This window comes from Cololabis saira, chromosome 15, assembly GCF_033807715.1.
Source record: "Cololabis saira isolate AMF1-May2022 chromosome 15, fColSai1.1, whole genome shotgun sequence".
Classification (NCBI taxonomy): domain Eukaryota; kingdom Metazoa; phylum Chordata; class Actinopteri; order Beloniformes; family Belonidae; genus Cololabis; species Cololabis saira.
In genome coordinates, this window is record NC_084601.1 from 10218814 (window position 1) to 10238894 (window position 20081).

Here is a 20081-nt window from a genome sequence, read left to right on the forward strand (position 1 = left end):
CCTACATTATCAACTCTCCTGATATGCCATTCATCTTAGGCAGACCTTGGCTGGAGCTCCACACCCCTCACGTCTGTTGGAGCTCGGGCCGCATTCTCAGCTGGAGCATTCCCTGCCATGCCCGCTGCCTTCGGTCCGCCCAGACGCCTTCCCCGGTTAAGCGGCCCAGTCCTGTTCCTCCTGATCTCACCAAGGTTCCCGCTGAGTACCACGACTTGGCAGTGGCCTTCAGTAAGGAACGCGCCTGCACCCTTCCTCCCCACCGACCTTACGACTGTGCCATTGAGCTCCGTCCTGACGCCCAACTTCCAGTGAGTCGCCTCTACAATCTCTCTCTACCTGAGAAGGGGGCTATGGACCGTTACATAAATGACTGTCTGGCTGAGGGTCTTATTCGCCCTTCCACATCTCCGGTGGGAGCAGGGTTCTTTTTCGTCAAGAAGAAGGGTGGGGATCTGAGGCCCTGCATAGACTACCGGCAGCTCAACAACATCACAATCAAGAACAAATACCCTCTCCCCCTCATGAGCTCCAACTTCGAACCCCTCGTTGGTGATACCATCTTCACCAAGTTGGACCTCCGGAATGCGTACCACCTTGTGCGTATCCGTGAGGGGGATGAGTGGAAGACCGCCTTCAAAACCCCCCGTGGACACTACGAATATTTGGTCATGCCCTTTGGACTCACCAACGCACCTGCAGTCTTCCAGGCTCTTATGAATGACGTGCTCAGGGACATGCTAGAGGTATTCGTGGTCCTCTACCTGGATGACATCCTTGTGTTCTCCCGGGGCCTCCAGGAACATGTCCAGCATGTCCGCATGGTCATCCAACGCCTCTTGGAGAACCGCCTTTTCATTAAGGCTGAGAAGTGTGTCTTTCACTCACCTTCTGTGGAGTTCCTAGGACTCATTGTTGAGGATGGCTGCATTCGTCCTGACCCCCGCAAGGTTCAAGCAGTCGTCGACTGGCCTCAACCCACCACCCGCAGACAGCTCCAAGGTTTCCTAGGATTTGCTAACTTCTATCGCCGTTTTATTCGGAACTACAGCCACATAGCTGCCCCCCTTACTCAACTCACCTCTACTCAACGTCCCTACATCTGGACACCTTCTGCCGACGCCGCCTTTGCTGCCCTCAAGAAGCACTTCACCACAGCCCCAGTCCTCCTCCATCCTGACCCCTCCAGGCCTTTCATAGTGGAGGTAGACGCTTCAGAGGTAGGCATAGGGGCTGTCTTGTCCCAACGGTCAGCAGAGGACCAGAAGCTACACCCCTGTGCTTTCTTCTCCCGTCGGTTTAGTTCAGCAGAGGAGAACTACGATATCGGGAATAGAGAGCTGCTAGCCGCGGTGGCAGCCTTTGAGGAATGGCGCCACTGGCTTGAGGGCGTGGAGGAGCCCACAGTTGTCTGGTCTGATCACAAGAATCTAACCTTCATCCGGGCTGCCAAGCGCCTTAACTCTCGTCAGGCAAGGTGGGCACAGTTCCTGGATAGGTTCAACTATATCCTTACCTACAGACCTGGCTCCAGTAACACTAAGGCTGACGCTTTGTCCCGACTCCACGCACCTGAGAAGTCCTCGTCCGAGCCTGAGCCCATTATCCCTGCTTCTCGTGTCATAGGGGTGGTCACGATGAACATCGAGGCAGAGGTCAAACGGGCCCAACATGCTGAACCCGGGCCGGACGACTGTCCTCCTCACCGCCTCTTCGTTCCCCAGTCGGTGCGGTCTCAAGTGCTTCTGTGGGGCCATACCAGCAAGTTTGCTTGCCATCCCGGATTCCAACGGACCCTCTCCTTCCTGAGCCGGCGGTTTTGGTGGCCGTCCATGAGAGCTGACGTCCGGGAGTTTGTCGCTGCCTGTGCCACCTGCTCCAGAGCCAAGGCGTCACATCAGCCACCAGCTGGACTTCTACGTCCTCTTCCTGTGCCCAGTCGTCCTTGGTCTCACATCTCCTTGGACTTCGTGTCCGGGTTTCCCCCTTCCCATGGAAACACCGTCATTCTCACCGTAGTGGACCGGTTTTCCAAGGCTGTTCACCTGGTAGCACTTCCTAAGCTCCCATCCTCGGCTGAGACGGCTGAACTCCTCACCCAGCATGTATTCCGGCTCCATGGACTTCCCAGTGACATTGTTTCTGACCGGGGGCCCCAATTCACGTCCCAGGTCTGGCGAGCCTTCTGTAGGGAGATCGGCGCCACTGTAAGCCTCTCCTCGGGGTACCACCCACAGACCAATGGCCAGGCGGAACGGACCAACCAGAGTTTGGAGTCTGCCCTTCGCTGCGTCTCTGCTCTCCATCCCACCTCCTGGAGCAAGGATCTACCCTGGGTGGAATACTCAATCAACACCCTGACCTGCTCCGCCACTGGGACGTCTCCATTTGAGGCATCACTGGGTTACCAACCCCCACTCTTCTCTCTCCAGGAGTCTGAGGCCTCTGTCCCCTCTGTCCAGGCCAACTTCCGGCGATGTCGGCGGGTGTGGAAGGAGGTTCGCGCGGCCTTGGTACGCTCCAATAAGCGCTCCTGCCGTGGGGCCAACCGTCGCCGCACTCCGGCACCGGTGTACCAGGCCGGACAACAGGTCTACCTCTCCTCTGCCGATCTACCGCTCCAGGTATCCTCCAGGAAGCTGGCTCCGCGGTATGTCGGTCCCTTCGAGATTGACCACGTCCTGAGTCCAGCGGCTGTGCGTCTCAAGCTTCCGGTCTCCATGAAGCATGTGCATCCCGTGTTTCATGTGTCCAAGGTCAAGGTCTCCTCAAGCCCTCTCATGCCCTCCGCCCCGGCCCCTCCGCCTCCTCAGATGGTCGACGGTCATCCCCAATGGACTGTTAGAGGGCTGCTGAAGGTGCGGCGGCGGGGTCGTGGGTTCCAGTACCTGGCGGATTGGGTGGGTTACGGCCCAGAGGAACGCTGCTGGATCTCCAGGAAGCTCATCATGGATCCCTCTCTCCTGCGGGACTTCTACCGGGCTAACCCCGACGCTCCCGGACGGTCGCCAGGTGGCGCCCCTCGGAGGGGGGGTCCTGTTACGGCTCGCTCCTCTTCACCTTCACATCCACCCCTCCCCCCTCACTGATTGCTCCATGGCTCAGCTCAGCACACCTGATGTCCCTCACCAATCTTCACACCAGCCTGCCAATCTACAATCAACCACTGCCAGTATAAAGACCCAGTCTGCACTTCATTCCTCGCCAGAGCTTCACCTGTCTACACGTATGGTAAAGTACTACAGGCCAGCCTACAGTTTAGCTCTCTAAGTTGTAGCAGAACTATTTAGCCTCACAGCTATTGCTAAGCTGTTAGCTCCATGCAGTTGCAACCTTTGTTTTTCTCCTGCTGTGGTTTTTTCACCACTGACCCCGTTCTTCTCTTCTCCTCAGTTCTCTGGATTTCTATGCTGAGCTGCGGTCACCGGCGGAGCCCACACCCCACTCCAACTTCCTCATCACTGCTTTTGGTCTCTTAAATAAATAAGCCCACGGGCTTCACCAAGCTTACGTCTCCTCGTTGCTGTGCGCTTGGGTCACACTCACTAGCCATAACAAAACAGCTGTATAGGAAAGCAGAAACTATCCTATCAGACTGTTCCGTCCTCTACACCAAGAGTTTCAGTTTCTCCCATCGGGTACATTGCTCAGACTTCCACTTGTCAAAACGAACAGATATGAACATTCTTTTGTGCCTTCTGCCATCTCCCTTCTCAATTCCATGAGGAAAAGGTAGCTGTTGTGGTGCTTGGATTTTTAGATTTAAATTTGTTGTCTTTTTTTACTATGTGTACATGTGGGTATTTGTGTATATATTGCTGCAAAGTTAATTGCCCCATTGGGGACAAATAAAGTTATTGATTGATTGCACATTTGGAGGTCACAGCTCCGGCCTTGTTGGCGTGCTACAGTCCGGCTGAGGTTTCTTACTTCCATCTCAACCGCAAACAGGAACAAACGTAGCATCCCTTTGTTTCTTCTGCTCTTTCTTCTTTTGCTGCGTCCTTCTCTTTTGTTTCCTTACATGCCGCTGCCGTCTGCATCGCCCGGTCAGCCGTGTTACCTGTTGGGTCAACCCAGAACTCCCGCTAACAGAAACGCACATTTAGGCAACGTTAGTAAAGGTGATTTTTGTGCATTTTAGTCAAGCCTTTGTAAGACCCATAGATATCAATGACTACGTTTACATGCAGTCAAAATTCGGGTTATTGCTAATATTCCGGTTACTGAAACATTCAGAATATTCCGTTTACATGCGTATACATGGTAATTAATCATTTGGAATATCTCAATCAAACCAGCGACGCACGGAGAACATCATGATGCAATTGCCGTCATTTCCGCTTCTTCTTCCTGTATCCAAATTCAAAACAAATGCTGCTTCGTGCAACTTTTCGCCCACCTTCTTGTAAATCTCGCTATCCCGGTACTTTCTACCGTCTACAAATGCAGAAATGTTCATATCCTTCATTACATTTATAAAATGATTAGTCTTCTCCTGGTCTTGCGTTTCTACGTGTTTAGAAGAACTTCTTGGACTCAAAAGACCAGGATTCCTTGTGAACAGAGCATGCGCAGAAAACAAATTCATGTTCCGTTTGATGGGGATATTCCGTTAGGCGTTTACTTGACCGAATATTCAGGTTTTAAAAGGAGTAACCCAGGGGTCATATTCGGGTTTTTAAAAACCCGAATATGAGCAAATTCGGGTTATTCAAAGGGGTTATTGGTGTTTACATGGCCATGCAAATCCGGGTTATTGCCAATATTCGGGTTTTAAAAGGGTTATTGATGCATGGAAACGCAGTCACCGAAGAGCCCCTGCAACTTCAACACATTCAGAATGTTGTCTGCAGGTGGGCCTGTCCACCTGCAGCTGATCTAATCCAGGTCAACTCCTCAAGGTCCTTTCTTGCACGTATGTATTTGTCCCCCACTGCTGATCTAGTGAAGGCATCAACAGGAAGGGAACCCTTTGTCCAGTGTCCAGGATGAATGAACCCAACAGCAGAAATTCATTATGTAATGCAGAGGCAGAAGATTAAAGCGCCTTGCCGACCTATTTGCAAGCTAAAAGCACTCGTCACATAATGAGGCCCTTTGCTCTGAAGAGAGTCTGCGGATGCTCCTCTTCATGTCTCACACCCTAAAATGCCATCTCCTCAGTGCATAACGCCGTACTGACCTCCTCCTACCAACAATGCACTCATGTAGAACAGAAGCATGCTTTTATTTTCTCTTTAACTTACGTGCATATGTTGTGAACCTACAAGGGATTTAGCTGACAACGTTAAAAATAACACCCCGAAGACTGACCTTTGCCCATTTAATAAATACTCTGATTTATATCATGTCAGATTATTGTTACACACGGCTGCACAAGAGAATATTTTGTGTCGGACCAGTACGCGAGAGGGTGTTTGATTCACTTGACCTCAAAGTCTTGACTAAAATCAGTTTGTATAATCATCGTCTAATGCCTCCTTTGATGCACGGGAATGAAAAGTGGACTTCATAGCGACAGGAAGTCAAGCAGCTCTGTACAAGTCAGGAACCTCATCTGGATTGTATCCTGGAGATCAAATGGGATCAGCCTTCTGAGCCACGAAGAGGTTTTTAAGCGTGTGAACGAGGAGGCCGGTGCAGCCTGCGCTGCTCCGGTCATGTTTGCTGCACGGACGACTGTCGGCCTCCAATACGGCTCCTTTCTGGTGAACTGGTCTCGTCCCAGTCTGCGCCTCAGAGATACCCGTGAGAACGGTTTTCAGAGGACACGTGCTAAACCTGCAACAGTCTGTTGTCAACAACGGACAGAAGTGGTAGTTTGATGGAGGATGAAAGGTGAAGGCTAAATGTTGGCCACTGCCAACGTGCAGAATCTTCGAAGACAAACTTTGCCAGCAAAGTTTTATTTGTACACGTGCCAAGTGAGGAATAAATAAGAATGTCGATATAAAAGCTTCCTTGACTTGACTGCAAAAGAAACACAGCCCTGATTTGAATGCAAGCAAGGCTAATACATTTTAATAAAAAAGGTTTTAGTCTACGCTCTGAAAAATGACGTGTCAGCCACCAAGTTAATAAGAAGACCTTAAATACCACTGGGATTAATAATTTGGCAATATGTCATGGTTGTGATGTCATTAAGTGATTATATTGGGAAATAAAAGGTTGTTAGCTTAAACTTGAATGATTTCCATTTTCTAGTCATAAATCAAAGGTGTGAGAGACCTCGGCAGAAGCAGAGAAGCTCTCCTCCTGCTAATCACATGTTGATTTTAAGTAATCAGCATTCACTTGTTGGAACAACAAGGAAGTGATGCATTAAAGCTCTTTGCTTTAAATTAATTCCCATCAGAGCAATAAGTCATCGTAACTTATTAACACATACAGCCGTCTCTAATCGAAACAGTTCAATGTCGCTGTATTTCTGCCTGCCTCCTACAACAAAAACCGTGTGATTCCGTTGTTTTTTTAAATGCTCTCAGACGCTCTCATGGTGTTGTTTACTGACAAAATTAAATTCATGATGATCCGAACGTGAAAGCGTGAAGTAGATCCCTCGGCCGACGCACCTCGGTGCATTCACTGGCAGCATTGCTGGAAAAGAGCTCCCTCTTCTTCAGGGTCGGCTTGGGCGGTTTCAGGGGGCCGTGCGGTTGTGCAGCCCCCGGCCGGTGAGCCTATCCTTTGAATGAAGCCGTAGGGGGCTATATTTTACAAGCTGTGCCACTGGAGAAAGTTTTTTCTCTTTTCTGTGAGGAACAGGGCAGGTAATTTGCATTTGAAACAGCTTTGCCCTGCCCCTTTTTTTTCCTGCTTCTCCCGCTCCCTGGCTGCCTCCGTGGCCCTGGGCTAATGCTCTCTTCTCTGTCAGGAGCCGGTCTCTGCACCTGTGGATTACTCACACTCCCGGGTCCAGCTGTGGCCTGAAGTGGACTGCATGGCTTAGCAGCGCGAGGAGCCCGGGCTTAGGGGGCCTAATGATGCTCGGCTGGCGAGACCCTCTGAAGAGAGGCAACATCCCTCCCACTTCATTTAAGGTGGCCCTGCTAATGAGAGCGGCAGAAGAACACCCAAACACACCCTTTGATGAATTCAGCTGCTCCGTATCAAAATGGCGCGATCTTCACACTTATTCCTGTGACGTGTAACGATATTAGAACAACGACGATGAGTTTGTGGCCATCTCCGTGACCTACACAAGAGTGGTCCCTCCTGCTGTCGGCCTGTACGTAATAGACACTCTTTTCCAGGACACGCGGCGGAGAGACGACGGCTAAGTCTGCTGCGTCCAGATAACCAGTCTGTCGGTGCCTGGCAGGCTTCACTGATCAAGTTGTCTTCATAACATTTTTGTGATGTCTAAATGCATTTCCATGCCCTGAGACCTAATGTGAAAATATACGGTGGATAAATTGAATTTCCTGGTAAGCCAAACTGAATCGCCTGTTATTATTAGTTTTGTGCTTCAACCAGCACAATGTGAAGGGATGGAACCACACACAGACGATCACAGCTGATGGAGGCGGATGAATGCTGGAAGCTGTTTATCAGACACTATTTCATGATTCCATACAGATTTTGTGTCATGTTTCATTTATTTATCCTTACAATTTGTGGTAAATATTTAATAATCTAACATGCAGTCTGTGACTTACAAGGAGAAAACATCATGAAGCTGATGTTTTAACATGGAAGGAAGTATCCTTGTGCTGCTTTTAAAAGCAAATCCAATAATGTGTTATCTCTCAAGACTATAAGGCATTAAAGATGGACACAGTTGTAGTTTTATTGCCTCAAATGATGTGATTCTAAACAGATTTCTCTTCCTCTCTCTTCTGTTTACCTCCCTTTTTGGCCGGAGTGGTCCTGATCATTGATCCATCAGGATTATTTAACAGAAACCTTCCCCTCAGCACCTCCACGCTGAAAGCCCTCATTTGTATGGAGGCTCTGGCTTCTCCCTGACAATAATGTGATTCAGGGAGAGCTCCTGGCCGTGCCAGCTGTCCCGGCGCCAGGCGCTGGGTGGCACTTGGGCCACTCCACCATTTAGGGCAGCGACACGGCACCTGTGCACGGCCTTTCATCTATACATTTTGGCATTTGTTGCTGCTGTTTGATGAGGCCACAACACAGAGGCCTCAAGATGCAAACAAACAAACAAAACAAAAAAAAAAACAACCTGTAGTTCAATTTGATACACGTGGCAACAAGAAAATGCAGCAAGAACCATACAGCACAAACCATGCAACACAAAAAAGCATCAAGAAACATGCAGCAAGATACATGGAGCACGAAACATGCAGCAACAAACATGCAGCAAGAAACATTCGGCAAGAAACATGCAGCACGAAACATGCAGCAAGAAACATGCAGCACGAAACATGCAGCAAGAAACATGCAGCATGAAACATGCAGCAAGAAACATGCAGCACGAAACATGCAGCAAGAAACATGCAGCAACAAGAAACATGCAGTAAGAAACATGCAGCAAGAAACATGCAGCAAGAACCATGCAGCAAGATACATGGAGCACGAAACATGCAGGAAGAAACATGCAACAAGAAACATGCAGCAAGAAACATGCAGCAATAACCATGCAGCAAGAAACATGCAGCAAGAACCATGCAGCAAGAAACATGCAGCAAGATACATGGAGCACGAAACATGCAGCAAGAAACATGCAGCACGAAACATGCAGCAAGAAACATGCAGCAAGAAACATGCAGCAAGAAACATGCAACAAGAAACATGCAGCAAGAAACATGCAGCAAGAAACATGCAACAAGAACCATGCAGCAAGAAACATACAACAAGAAACATGCAGCAAGAAACATGTAGCAAGAAACATGCAGCAAGAAACATGCAGCAAGAAACATGCAACAAGAACCATGCAGCAAGAAACATACAACAAGAAACATGCAGCAAGAAACATGTAGCAAGAAACATGCAGCAAGAAACATGCAGCAAGAAACATGCAACAAGAAACATGCAGCAAGAAACATGCAGCAAGAAACATGCAACAAGAAACATGCAGCAAGAAACATGCAGCAAGAAACATGAAACAAGAAACATGCAGTAAGAAACGTGCAACAAGAAACATGCTGCAAGAAACATGCAGCAAGATACATGGAGCACGAAACATGCAGCAAGAAACATGCAGCACGAAACATGCAGCAAGAAACATGCAGCAAGAAACATGCAGCAAGAAACATGCAACAAGAAACATGCAGCAAGAAACATGCAGCAAGAAACATGCAACAAGAACCATGCAGCAAGAAACATACAACAAGAAACATGCAGCAAGAAACATGTAGCAAGAAACATGCAGCAAGAAACATGCAGCAAGAAACATGCAACAAGAACCATGCAGCAAGAAACATACAACAAGAAACATGCAGCAAGAAACATGTAGCAAGAAACATGCAGCAAGAAACATGCAGCAAGAAACATGCAACAAGAAACATGCAGCAAGAAACATGCAGCAAGAAACATGCAACAAGAAACATGCAGCAAGAAACATGCAGCAAGAAACATGAAACAAGAAACATGCAGTAAGAAACGTGCAACAAGAAACATGCTGCAAGAAACATGCAGCAAGAACCATGCAGCAAGAAACATACAACAAGAAACATGCAGCAAGAAACATGTAGCAAGAAACATGCAGCAAGAAACATGCAACAAGAAACATGCAGCAAGAACCATGCAGCAAGAAACATTCAGCAAGAAACATGCAGCACAAACCATGCAGCATGCTCTGCCTGATAAAAAAATACAGTCCAAACACTGTTAGGATAACGACTGCAGGCTGGGGAATATCACACACACACACACACACACACACACACACACACACACACACACACACACACACACACACACACACACTACTTCATCTTTGTCCTGTCACTCTGCTGGCAGGACAGAATGTTTCTACCGTTCAGACGGTCGATATCCGAGTGCTCGTCGGTGGTACAGCAGCAGGACTGACCTGGATTGATGAATGCAATTTCAGTGAGAGAAAGAGATCTGAGCAGGCAGTAACACAAGCCCCTAGCGGAGGTTACCCCGCTGCAGGGGGTGAGTCAACATCTCTAACCACTAAAACCCTTGTTTTTGTACATTTCACATGCAAAGTAAACGGCCTCGAGGGGAGATCCCTGTTCTGGCTTTGCCAACAAAAACAAATGAACGCAAAAGACTTTCCTTGACGTATGATCCTAAATAAGTCTAGATATAAATTAAGTATTAAACCTGTTTCTTTTACTAATGAGGCCTGGTATTGTGGGGCTGAGCTGTGTGGAAATAAATTCTTCAATAACATCAATGAAACAGACTCTAGAAGGATCTAATGAATGACCATGTGGTCCAAACTGTGGTGAAACAGCAAAGGTTTCAGAGCAGTTAAAAGAAAAGTGCGTCATTCTTTCCCTCCTTATGTCGTTGTGGAGCACTGATGGAGTGAATCTGGGTGTGTGACTGCACGACAGTTAAAGCCTCCATCAGTCAACAGATCTTAATCTGTTGAGCCCCTCTCAATATCCCACAAGGAGGGAAAAACTCTTAACTATTAGATTTCACTGATTTGAGCTCTCACGGTAACAAAAATACCAACTGGCCAACTGGGACTCCTTAAAACACGAACAAGAAATCTCCCTTTCTCTTAGAAACACATTAGCAGATTAGAAACGTACGTGCAAACACACCTGTAGTGGTTCGCAGGTCTCTGAATACGTGCGCGGTTTCTGTGAACACACGGCTGAACAGCTGTGCTTCAATGCTGGATTCCTTTCTGGATCAAACCTCAGACTGGAGGATTATTCCTGCTTAAATGCTCTGCGCGCCGCGCCGTCACCGCGTGAAACGTGCGGTGCAGCGCTCTTACCGCGGTCATGCATGACAATTCACAGCTTTGGCTCTAAATGAGGGTTCGGCATGTATTGGCTTACACTTCCTGCCTTCTGCCCAGCGGTCATGCAACCCCCAACTTATTTCCACCCCCTCACCACCCAGCCCTCACCAACTCCTTTGGGGGGGGTTGGGGGTCACAGGTCAGAAATCCTTCATGCGCGACACCAACACTTCATGTTCCAACTTGAGGACACGTGAGCTCTTCTCTCCTCAACTGGGTTTTTCTGCAGCGGCTAAGTAAATAAATAAATAAATAAAACTGTGAAGAAAACAGATCTGCAGAGTGCAGCTGATGAAAGATGGGAATATTTGCGGGCGCCCCTCCTCTGAGTGTGCCGTCTCATTTGCATGGCTTCACCGAGACCCGTCACAAAGACCAATGAAACTGAATGCGGGCGTGTCAGCGGGACAATGCGGGCCAGAGTCCATTTATCTCCATACGTCAACGGGCCTGGTGGAAGCGAGGCTTTCAGCCGGCACCGTTGGTCACTTTAAAGAGTCTCTCTCCCAGACATGAGTTAATGGGCTACTGATGGACATTCAGAGGCAGGTGCTGTTTTTGTTGGGCTGGAGCTGGCAGACAAAACGCTGAAGGGGTTCTGCCTCCACCCAGAAAGCCGTGAGCACCATTTTAAGTGTTTTACTGAAATAATATTTATTTCTTTCACGTCTCGGAGACGTGAACATGTCACGATGGTCCTGCTCTCCTTCCTCTGGCTCAGTCCAGAACAGTGCAGAACTCAGTTTAAGCTCCGGCACCTCAATGACTGCGTTTACATGCATCAATAACCCTTTTAAAACCCGAATATTGGCAATAACCCGAATTTGCACGGCCATGTAAACACCAGTAACCCCTTTGAATAACCCGAATTTGCACATATTCGGGTTTTTAAAAACCTGAATATGACCCCTGGGTTACTCTTAAAACACGAATATTGGGTCATGTAAACGCCAAACGGAATATCCCCATCACACGGAACAGGAATTTGTTTTCTGCGCACGCTCTGTTCACAAGGAATCCTGGTCTTTTGAGTCCAGGAAGTTCTTATAAACACGGAGAAACGCAAGACCACGCCACACTTTTGGAGTGAGGAGGAGACTAATCACTTTATAAATCATGTAATGAAGGATATGAACATTTTGGCATTTGTAGACGGTAGAAAGTACCGGGATAGCGAGACTTAAAAGAAGGTGAGCGAAAAGTTGCGCGAAGCAGCATTTGTTTTGAATTTGGATACAGGAAGAAGAAGCGGAAATGACGGTAATTGCGTCATCATGTTCTCCACGCGTCGCTGTTTTGATGGAGATATCCCAAATAATTAATTACCATGTATACAGGGATAACCCTGTTTACTCACGCATGGAAACGTAATATTCCGAATGTTTCAGTAACCGGAATATTAGCAATAACCCGAATTTTGACTGCATGTTAACGTAGTCCATGTTTATCTAAGTCCTCCAACACAACAGAGCTCTGCGTTCTGCCGGCCCGTATCGGTTCCAGGTCCCGCGGTCGAAGTTCTAGCAGCGCCCTGATGGGCTACGTACCAGCTCTGACCTGCAGCTGTTTAAACCCAAACTCGTAAAGGTTCGTAAAAAGTTAAAATTGCCACCAGAAGATCATTAGTGTGACCGCGTTGGCACACAGCGCTGATATGTGTCGTTCCTTACACTCGGCTGATGCTGTAATAACCCTCATGCCTTGGGAATAAATCCTCAAACTCTCTGGTTGCACATCACAGTCAATCCCACAGTTGAGACCGTAAAACTCAATCCAGGATGAAACAAGGAAACTGACAAGACAATTTGTTAACAAAGACCTGGGGAGACGAAAAGACAGTGATTTACAACAGAGAGAACAATTAGCGCTGAAAAGGCTCCAATTAAAATGACTCCTTTTGATGTGCAGATGGAAAAGTGCTCCACCGGTACTCCATCTGCGATAGCACAGTCAGATCAATCTGAAATGAAATAATTATGGCAAATTAATGGGTGTAAAAGTCACTTGCTAATGATACGGGGGAGAGGATTTCACTCTGGAAAAGGGACGGGTATGATGGCTGAGCGTGTTTTACACGACAGAAGCGAAGGAGGGGAGAGACTGGGGGGGCACTGGCAAGAGATATAAGCAGATACATAAATAGATATAAATATAATATTAACAAAAGGCATCTGCATCAGTCTCCTCGCTTGCATACGACTGTGGACGTCATATTAAATCCTTTCTCGCTGCAATAATAGATGAAATAACAGGTAAAAGTGGCCAAAACGGTTGGAAATGATTCCCAGGGTGGAAAAAATCAGACTTGGACCAAATAACTGTCAAGTGGGATAGATTAATTAAATTAATACAACTCCTCTGACTTGGAGTGAAGCAGTGTGAGAGTCAGCGGTGCAAAACAAAGCAAACACGCGGCAGCTGCCAAGGGCCGTTATTGGGTTGTATATTTCTGCTCCCGCGCTCACCTGAAGGCCGTGTGACAGTCCTCGTCGATATTCAAATGCAAACACTCAAGCATCCTGTGAGGAGGAGGAAACAGAATAACTGAATATTTAATGTACCTGACAATGGAGCTGACTTGTTTTGTAGCCTGATTGGGGGGGGGGCGATACGTCTGGACAAAATCACTGTTTAGAAATAAGCTCATTATTTACATCGAATGCATTCCCAATCAGTTCTAATCAACGTCAGTTTCCAGAGCTTCTTGTTTGGTGAATTTCCCTCTCCTTCTTTCTTCTTCTGCTCTTCAGCAGAGACGGGTGAAACACCTGCTCGCTGCTGAACAGGTGCGATGATCTTCCAGGAGGAGAAAATAAAGGAGGCAATAACAGGCTCCCTCCGAGGAGACCCAAACACCCCCGGTAACTGGGGCGTTAATTAAAAAGAAAAGGTAGCACGTTACAGCAGCGAGAACCCCCACCCCCCTCCGCTCAAGTTCAGCTCGACGTGGCAGACGGCTGAGCGGGACGGAAGGTTTATGCTAATTGTCGTGGCCTTTCATTTCAGGGAAGGCATGTCAGAATACTCAGCGGAGGCTAATTTGTAAGTTTCCCTCTGAGTATGTTCTGTCTGTCCCGTCAAATATGCCCGGCTACCACCTTGATACCCCCCCCACCACACACACACACACACACACACACACATATGATAAGATTCAAAAGAAAACCTTGATGTGTATTAAAAAAAAAGAATAAAAACTCCAACAGCACCTCGTATTGTGAACCTTTTACCTGCCAGCGTGTCCGTGTATGCAGCAGCTGCTTCAGTCTGACTGGATGATCTTGACCAGGGGTCGGCAACCCGCGGCTCTAGAGCCGCATGCGGCTCTTTAGCGCCGCCCTAGTGGCTCCCTGGAGATTTTTCAAAATGTTTGACCTTTTTTTTCCTTTTTTTCTTCTTTTTTTTCTTCTTTTTCCTTTTTTTCTTCTTTTTTTCTTTTTTTTCCTCTTTTTTCCTTTTTTTTCTCTTTTTTTCATCCTTTTTCCTTTTTAATCTCGTCATTTCAACTTTTTTTCTCGACATTTCGACTTTTTCCGCGCCATTTCGACTTTCTTCTCGAAATTTCTTTTTTTTCCTCTTCTTTCCTTTTTTTTCTCTTTTTTTCATCCTTTTTCCTTTTTAATCTCGACATTTCAACTTTTTTTCTCGACATTTCGACTTTTTCCGCGCCATTTCGACTTTCTTCTCGAAATTTCTTTTTTTTCCTCTTCTTTTTCCTTTTTTTCTTCTTTTTTTCTTTTTTTTCCTCTTTTTTCCTTTTTTTTCTCTTTTTTCATCCTTTTTCCTTTTTAATCTCGACATTTCAACTTTTTTTCTCGACATTTCGACTTTTTCCGCGCCATTTCGACTTTCTTCTCGAAATTTCTTTTTTTTCCTCTTCTTTCCTTTTTTTCTCTTTTTTTCATCCTTTTTCCTTTTTAATCTCGACATTTCAACTTTTTTTCTCGACATTTCGACTTTTTCCGCGCCATTTCGACTTTCTTCTCGAAATTATACTTCAACATTAATCTCGACATTTCGACTTTTTTCTCGACATTTCGACTTTTATCTCAAAATTTTGACTATTTCCTCGACATTTCGACTTTTTTCTCAACATTACGACTTTTTTTTCGACTTTTTTCTCGACATTTCAACTTTTTTCTCGACATTTCAACTTTTTTCTCAACATTTCGACTTTTTTCTCAACATTTCGCCTTTCGCCATTTGCCTTCATTCTAAGGCTTATACAAGACATTACATTTTTTGTGGCTCCAGACATATTTGGTTTTTATTTTTTTGGTCCAATATGGCTCTTTCAACATTTTGGGTTGCCGACCCCTGGTCTTGACGAATCACCTCGTGCGCATGTTTCAACCCAAATTTGCAGCTTGTGGCAAAAACCCAGTCTGCTTAAAACAAAGAAAGTCCTCCAAAGCTCATTTATTATACAATTTGGAGTTCTGAAGCTGCAAATAAATACAAAAGGCACGAAGAAGAAGAAGAAAAGGCGGTATTTTCAGCGTGCAGTGATGTAACGCGGCCCGTGAAGCATCAAAGCGTGCGCGGGTGTTTTGGACCTGTCAGCCCACGCTCACGTGTTCCTGCCGGTAGTGCCGGCTGAATCAGAGGGGATGATTACAGCAGAGCAGTTATTGTGTTCCTCGCCTACCCTCGCCTCCTCCTGTGTCTCACTCTCTTCTCTGGAGCCCGTGGATGTTAGCGTCCCCACGAACGCACAAAAGCAGTCACACACTCGCATTTCTCTATCAATGCAGCTCTAACCAGGAACGGGGGAGAGTGATGCGTGCATGTGTGTGAGCTGACTCATGATAGACAGTCACATGAAGGCAGGCCACACACACACACACACACACACACACACACACACACACACACACACACACACACACACACACACACACACACGCACGGTTAGCATAGTGTATCATTGCTGAATCGTGGCTGCTCCTGCCCTTCACCTGGCTTGTGTTTGCTTTCAGCTCAGTTTTTTCGTTCAGGACCTCCTTTGACATGTCTCGGGGGGGGGACTCATAGCTGCACTCACAGCATCACAACTCTTCCCACAAGCACGCCTGTGTTGTGGTCGCCATCCATGCACATGTGCGTGAGAACATAGCAACTTAATGCAGGGCATAAACATCGCATCAAATGATTTTTCTGTGTTAATTCTACTGTTGCATTCAAAGTGAGTCATTGGACAAGGAGTGTCATTCAATATTCATGTTTATTTTAGTGTATAAACACAAATGGATGTATTTCAGACTGGAAGAGGAGCACGCACGTCATAGTGAAAGTTCTCTGCCCAAAACACAAGATTTGTTTCTCCTCCCTCCAACGAACTCCTGAAACGTCCCACAGCTCTTTGTGGACACACATTTGTTGGATTTTGCAGTTAAACTCTTGAGAAGCACTGATATTTATTTATTTTTTTTGACACCAAACACACCAAGTATGCAAAGTCCATTTTGATTGGATTGTATAACAACCTCAAGTCGGAGACATTTATTTGCAGAAATGTGAACTAAAATCAACTTTCTGAAGCATTCGTGTCTACATTGACCGTGCGTCTTCACGTACCATAGGAAATAACACAATGCATGCACCGCGGCCCGTTTGGCTATTACACACCACAACAACGAATATGAAGATCTAACTATCGAGATGAAACCAAAGTATGGACCAGAGGCTCCACAAATGCATGGCATTTACCGTCTAGGGCAGGGGTCGGCAACCCGCGGCTCTAGAGCCGCATGCGGCTCTTTAGCGCCGCCCTAGTGGCTCCTGGAACCTTTTTTCTTTTTTTCTTCTTTTTTTCCTTTTTTTCTTTTTTCTTCTTTTTTTCCTTTTTTTCTTTTTTCTTCTTTTTTTCCTTTTTTCTCTTTTTCTTCCTTTTTCCTTTCCTTTTTAATCTCGACATTTCAAATTTTTCGCGAAATTTTGACTTTTTTCTCGACATTTTGACTTTTTTCTTGAGATTGTACGTCAACACTGATCTCAACATTTCAACTTTTTTCTCGAAATTTTGACTTTTTTCTCGAAATTTCGACTTTTTTCTCTCGACATTTCGACTTTTTTCTCGAGATTGTACGTCAACACTGATCTCAACATTTCAACTTTTTTCTCGAAATTTTGACTTTTTTCTCAAAATTTCAACTTTTTTCTCTCGACATTTCGACTTTTTTCTCGAGATTGTACTTCAACATTAATCTTGACATTTTGACTTTTTTCTCGAAATTTCAACTTTTTTCTCGACATTGCGACTTTTTTCTCGAAGTGCATAATGAAAAAAAAAATCTTCCCCCAGTTATAACTAATATAGATAGATGCAGCATGTGTTGCCTTCATTCTAAGGCTTATACAAGACTTTTCATTTTTTGCAGCTCCAGACATATTTGTTTTTTGTGTTTTTGGTCTTTCAACATTTTGGGTTGCCGACCCCTGGTCTAGGGGTTACAACCCATTTTAAAAACTCAGTTTTCATGTAAAATGTGACATCAGCGTTGGACATCAGTGAGAATACTTTGTATACCAACAACCAACCTTTAATGAGCTTATAAAACTTTGCAACATAACCAATGAGAACCCTTTCACACAGTGAGCAGAACACACTAATGTATAAATCTGTCCAAAACACTGAAGTGGGCCGGCTTATGACCTGCCGGCCCACACTAATATGATCACGGGTAATCCTCTGAAACACAACAGAGCATTGAGATTGTTGTGACTGGTTCATATAGTGCGACGTATCGCACACAAATACTCAGCAGAATCCACCATGAGCTCCTCAGTCCTCATTCCTCACTCGGGAACAAATCTGGAAAAGAAACAGGAAGGAGACTTCTCTGCAGATACGTGATGCTCATCTGCAGTAAAGCTGCTGAAATGCTCCCTGGAGGCTTCTACAGAAACAAATCACAAGTGAGTAATACTCCTAAATCTCTTGGAGGGGAATAAATAAAAAAAAGTTTGCTATCAGGTAGCGGCGGGTGAGAGAGCTTCACATGCAACAATAGCTCGGGGGACGTTGTGCTGCTGGAAGAGCCGCCGTCCTGCGAGACCTGAGCTGCAGGCGGGTCCTCCGGCTCCCGTCGGAGGAGAGAGATCCGGCCTCAGCCTCGTTTCTATCAAAGGTGGGGTAGAGAGCTGGACACGCTTTGATACTGGGGAAGACCTCTCAGACATCCAGGTCATGCTGACTGTGGAAAGGCTTGAAACAAGGCAACTGGACTTCCTTTTCCTTTCTTCTTGAGGATGTCTCACCGCGTATCCTGAAGGGTTTGATATGTAAAGCTGCTTTTATCTGGTTACATCCGGATAAAAGCAGCTGTTTTTGTTATCTTAGAACAAACAATTTACCCCCCAAAAACTACGGTGGCCGACGAGGGCCAAACGCACTGCAACGGCCTAATGCGTCTCAGTTAATGCGGCTCTTAAGCGCCGCCCTAGTGGCTCCCTGGAACTTTTCCAAAAATGTTTGACCTTTTTTTTTCCCTTTTCTCTTCTTTTTTTCTCCTTTTTTATTTTTTTCTTCTTTTTTTCCTTTTTTTCTTTTTTCTTCTTTTTTTCCTTTTTTTCTCTTTTTTCTTCCTTTTTCCTTTCCTTTTTGATCTCGACATTTTAAATTTTTCTCAAAATTTTGACTTTTTTCTCAACATTTTGACTTTTTTCTTGAGATTTTGACTTTTTTCTCTCGACATTTCGACTTTTTTCTCGAGATTGTACTTCAACATTAATCTTGTCATTTTGACTTTTTTCTCGAAATTTCGACTTTTTTCAGTTAAGGAAAACGGCTTCAAGTACAGAAACGATTCAAATTCACAAACTCAAAACGAGGTACAAAAAGAGGAACGTGCTGCAAATGAAAAAAAGTGCTGCAAAAAACAAAGACAAATGCAGCATCATCAAACGCGCTGCAAATAGAGAAACGATGCGCAAAACCATATAAAACAAGAAACCATCTTCAAAAGAAAAACGCTTCATAACCGGTTACCAAACCTGCAGGGGGCGCTCTCAGCGTAACAGCTCAATGGACAGACACACGGGATGTAGAGAGAGACCGAACAGCTGACTGTAACGTTAAAATATAATAGAGAAACTTCTCGCGTTGTACAGTGATATAAACCACATTATATCACATTACCATTCCCGCTGTATGTTTAAACCATAGATGTAAACACTGTGGTTCAGTTGTCTTTGTTCTTTGCAGCACGTTTTTTCATTTGCACCACGTTCCTCTTTTTGTACCTCGTTTTGAGTTTGTGAATTTGAATCGTTTCTGTACTTGAAGCCGCTTTCCTTAAAGGAGCTGTATGTAAGAGCAATAATAAAATGAATCATAAAATTACCCCGATATGTCAACAGACATTTAAAAATCATGTTCATTTCAAATAGTTATGTCACTGACAACAGCACTCAAAAGCCAGGATATTCCAGTTTAAAAAGAGGAGTTGCAGCCCTCAACTGATGTTGATGTTGTCATTTTTTGTTTTGGCCTGAAGCTCCACCCTCCACCTATCTCCCAATCACCAAGTCAGTATTGTTTCTGAAGCTCCACCCTCCACCTATCTCCCAATCACCAAGTCAGTATTGTTTCTGAAGCTCCACCCTCCACCTATCTCCCAATCACCAAGTCAGTATTGTTTCTGAAGCTCCACCCTCCACCTATCTCCCAATCACCAAGTCAGTATTGTTTCTGAAGCTCCACCCTCCACCTTTCTCCCAATCACCAAGTCAGTATTGTTTCTGAAGCTCCACCCTCCACCTATCTCCCAATCACCAAGTCAGTATTGTTTCTGAAGCTCCACCCTCCACCTTTCTCCCAATCACCAAGTCAGTATTGTTTCTGAAGCTCCACCCTCCACCTATCTCCCAATCACCAAGTCAGTATTGTTTGGGCATCCGGGTTGCCAGCTCGGCTCTAATTATCTCAGCCATGGCAGCCTACGTTCCTGCTGCATTCTGCAGCCTACCTGGCAACCTCTGGTCGGGGGGAGGAGGGGGAGGGTACACGCCGCTCCACAATATTTTGAAAGTGACTGCAGTACCAGTTTTGGACATTTCTTACAGACGGCTCCTTTAACTGAGACGCATTAGGCCGTTGCAGTGCGTTTGGCCCTTGCCGGCCACCGTAAAAAACAAACTCTTCGCTCCTTTGCCATGTTCT